This window comes from Pristiophorus japonicus, chromosome 16, assembly GCF_044704955.1.
Source record: "Pristiophorus japonicus isolate sPriJap1 chromosome 16, sPriJap1.hap1, whole genome shotgun sequence".
NCBI classification, from domain to species: domain Eukaryota; kingdom Metazoa; phylum Chordata; class Chondrichthyes; family Pristiophoridae; genus Pristiophorus; species Pristiophorus japonicus.
The window spans coordinates 81,868,968-81,873,530 of record NC_091992.1 but is presented as its reverse complement, the minus strand read 5'-3'; the positions used below and the strand labels follow the sequence as shown (position 1 = coordinate 81,873,530).

The following is a 4,563-nucleotide window of genomic DNA, read 5'->3' as shown; positions in this document are numbered from 1 at the left end:
AGGGAGACAGAGGGACACAGAGGGAGAGAGGGGACAGAGGGAGAGAGGGAGACAGAGGGAGAGAGGGAGATATAGAGGGAGAGAGGAGGACATTGAGGGAGAGAGGAGGGGGCACAGAGGGAGAGAGGGGGCAGAGGGAGAAGGGGCAGAGGGAGAGGGAGACAGAGTGAGAGAGGGAGATACAGAGGGAGAGAGGGGGACACAGAGGGAGAGAGGGGGCCAGAGGGAGAGAGGGACAGAGAGAGAGGGGGGGACACAGAGGGAGAGAGGGACAGAGGGAGAGAGAGGGGACACAGAGAGAGGGAGGGGACAGAGAGAGAGGGGGCAAAGGGAGAGAGAGGGGACACAGAGGGGGAGGGGACTGAGGGAGAGAGGAGACACAGGGGTGAGAGAGGGAAACACAGAGGGAGAGAGGGACACAGAGGGAGAGAGGGACAGAGAGAGAGGGGGGACACAGAGGGAGAGAGGGACAGAGGGAGAGAGAGGGGGCACAGAGAGAGGGAGGGGACAGAGAGAGAGGGGGCAAAGGGAGAGAGAGGGGACACAGAGGGGGAGGGGAATGAGGGAGAGAGGAGACACAGGGGTGAGAGAGGGAAACACAGAGGGAGAGAGGGACACAGAGGGAGAGAGGGGACACAGAGGGAGAGAGTGTGAGGGCAGTGAGGGAGAGCAGGGGGGGTTGAATGTGAGGGCAGTGAGGGGGAACGGGGGGATTGAGTGTGAGGGCAGTGAGGGGGAGCGGGGGGGGATTGAGTGTGAGGGCAGTGAGGGAGAGCAGGGGGGGGTTGAATGTGAGGGCAGTGAGGGGGAACGGGGGGATTGAGTGTGAGGGCAGTGAGGGGGAGCGGGGGGATTGAGGGAGAAAGGGGACACAGAGGGAGAGAGGGGACAGAGGGACAGAGGAGTACACAGAGGGAGAGAGGAGGACACAGAGGGAGAGATGGGGCACAGAGGGAGAGAGGGGGTACAGAGGGAGAAATGGGGCACACAGGGAGAGAGGGGACACAGAGGGAGAGAGGGGACACAGAGGGAGAGAGGGGACACAGAGGGAGAGAGGGGGCACAGAGGGAGAGAGGGGACACAGAGGGAGAGAGGGGACACAGAGGGAGAGAGGGAGACAGAGGGACACAGAGGGAGAGAGGGGACAGAGGGAGAGAGGGAGATATAGAGGGAGAGATGAGGACACAGAGGGAGAGAGGAGGGGGCACAGAGGGAGAGAGGGGGCAGAGGGAGAGAGGGGGCAGAGGGAGAGGGAGACAGAGTGAGAGAGGGAGATACAGAGGGAGAGAGGGGGACACAGAGATAGAGAGGGGGACAGAGGGAGAGAGGGACAGAGAGAGAGGGGGGGACACAGAGGGAGAGAGGGACAGAGGGAGAGAGAGGGGACTCAGAGAGAGGGAGGGGACAGAGAGAGAGGGGGCAAAGGGAGAGAGAGGGGACACAGAGGGGGAGGGGACTGAGGGAGAGAGGAGACACAGGGGGTGAGAGAGGGAAACACAGAAGGAGAGAGGGACACAGAGGGAGAGAGGGGACACAGAGGGAGAGAGGGACACAGAGGGAGAGAGGGGACACAGAGGGAGAGAGGGGACAGAGGGACAGAGGGAGACAGAGGGAGAGAGGGGACACAGAGGGAGAGAGGGGTCAGAGGGACAGAGGGAGACAGAGGGAGAGAGGGGACACAGAGGGAGAGAGAGGACACAGAGGGTGAGAGAGGGGACACAGGGGGAGAGAGGGCACAAAGGGAAAAAGAGAGGGACAGAGTGGGAGAAAGGGAGAGGGGGACTCAGAAGGAGAGGGTGAGGGTAAACCAGAGTGAGAGAGGGACACAGAAGGGGAGAGGGGGACATAGAGGCAAATGGTCACACACGCACACATAAATAAAGAGCTGAGGCAGGCACAAGGACAAGGAGGGAAAGATTGTGGAAAAGACGGGGAAAAACACAGAACGCGGGATCAGATGTGCGAGCGAGAAAGACACAGAAAGTAACCTTACGTGTGAGGGAGACTGACGTGGAGAGAAAGCGAGACCCAGAGAGAAAGACACATTTAGAGAGAACGAGACAGAGAGACAGACAGGTAAACGAAGAGAGAGAGAGAGCGAGGGGACAGAGAGATGGGAGGGGGGAGAGAGACCCAGGAAAGTTAAGCAGACGCAGAGAACAGATCAGACAAACATATATATATATACACATACGTAGTGAAAGAAACAGAAAGACACAAAGCAGGCGGCAATCGTAATCTACCTCAAAGTGCTGTGGAGGAAATGCTGGAAAGATAAATCAAAAGCCTCGTGGCAAACACAGTTACCATAGCAACATTTAATAATACTACCCAGAGCTTCCATAATCAGATATCTAAACATGTGTAAAACTATTGTATTATAAATATGGAAATGTGTTGAAAACACACGGAATGAAATCACAAAACATAAAGAAAAATGATCAAAACATCCAATTCCCCGGCGTTCCAACTAAATCTGAAAAGTAACAGAAAACTGAAATATTTTTGATAGTTTTAATTACAAGAATGTGCATGAAGAACTGGCTGCTGCCCAGAGACTGATGGCAAGTTATAGGAAATGATTGCTAAATAGCATTCTGCAAACTGGCTTCGAAACACGCAATCACTGGGCACTGAAGCAGTATTTATAATCACAGGCTAGCGGGGAGATCCAGAGAGCGCTTATATAAACCTCCTTCCCTCTGTTCCATGGAATTAGCTTCCTGCCCCCCTCCCCTCACTGCCTTCACACTCAATCCCCCCGCTCTCCCTCACTGCCCTCACACTCAATCCCCCCGCTCCACCTCACTGCCCTAACACTCAATCCCCCCGCTCCCCCTCACTGCCCTCACACTCAATCCCCCCGTTCCCCCTCACTGCCCTCACATTCAACCCCCCCCTGCTCTCCCTCACTGCCCTCACACTCAATCCCCCCCCGCTCCCCCTCACTGCCCTCACACTCAATCCCCCCGTTCCCCCTCACTGCCCTCACATTCAACCCCCCCCTGCTCTCCCTCACTGCCCTCACACTCAATCCCCCCCCGCTCCCCCTCACTGCCCTCACACTCAATCTCCCCGCTCCCTCTCACTGCCCTCACACTCAATCCCCCCGCTCCCTCTCACTGCCCTCACACTCAATCCCCCCGCTCTCCCTCACTGAATCCCCTCCCCGCTCACCCTCACTGCCCTTACACTGAATTACCACCCCCCCCCCTGCTCCCCCCTCTCTATACACTAACCCGCTCCCCCCTCACTGCCCTTACACTGAATGGACAGCCAGACCCAAACACAGAGAACATAAAAGCATGAAAGAATAGTACTTGTAACAAAGCCATCGCTCCTTTATATGTGTGCAGCATTAGTTTGCAGAGTGAAACATCTCGGTGCGAGCGTGCAACAGCTCAGCAATGGTTGCCTGAATCACAATGGAGACAGGTAGAGCCAGTCGAGCTACAGAACTCAGGCTGTACACCGAGCAGTGTCAGCACACTGCAGTGCAGCCCCTGTGGCCGATGGGTCAGCGAGCCCCAGAAGTTAATCAGACCCAGATTGGAGTAGAACAGGAATGGTAGCTGCTCTGCTCCAGGCTGTAGCCAGAAAGTTCGAGCAGATTGACTGAAATGTGGTTCTCTGTTATTTATTTATGCGGATCTCCAAAAGCTTTGTGGGTCAGTGCCAACGTCTTGAACCAATTGTGCCGAGTCGAAATGTGCTTACCCATAAAACCCTGTGCCTGAACCACACCCGAACGCAACTCATACGCCCAGCCCTCGGCTCATTATTTCAATCACGCCGTTGTGTGATAGCAGTAGGGTAGAAAGGCTGACCTATTTATGGTACTAAAAAAAGAATCATTAAAATAGGTGAAAAACAAGATGCCTCCGATTTCACAGGAGTCGCATTTTTATACACATATGTTTTTAAATCTTCAGCTAGGAACATATTTTAGTCTATCTCAGTGTCTGCCCCCTCACACAATGTTTCATCTTGGTTCTACCGACATTTGTGAGTTCACGGCTCAAAGGTAGACATCAGATGCGCACCGGATCTTGGTGCTTGATTGGTCAATATTTTTTTAATCCAATTTTGTTCCCGATCAACTCTAACGCCAAAGATCACTTTGCGCCAATGTGTTTGATCTTAGGCCAAAAGGCCGAGAGGCGAAGTTGCACCGTTCCTGGAAATATTGCAATACCAGGTCGGTGCATGGAGTGGACGGGGCATGGCCCTGATCCAGCTCCCTGTCCAAAAATCAATTCAATATCATGTCCCCATAGGGGATATTAAGGTCAATATTGTCCTATAGTAACTCAGACCTGGTGCACACTGCCTGGTGTAACTGGTCACATCTGCCTGGTGCACACTGCTTGGTGTAACTGGTCACATCTGCCTGGTGCACAGTGATTGGTGTTACCTGAATGTTGCACATTGCTTCCTGGTCGTGCTCACCCAATGCCTTGCAGTACTTGTTGGCTGCTGCTTGTAGTTTAACGTTTGGCTTGCGTGTGGTATAAAATTCAATGGAACCTTCTACATTATAACTACATCGCTACAAATCGCATC

General features: G+C 54.0%; 1 pseudogene; it reads right to left on the bottom strand.

The window, feature by feature from the left end:
• Positions 1-4,161: 4,161 nt before the first annotated feature.
• LOC139227333 (U2 spliceosomal RNA) lies at positions 4,162-4,284 on the bottom strand (annotated as a pseudogene).
• Between the last annotated feature and the right edge of the window lie 279 nt (positions 4,285-4,563).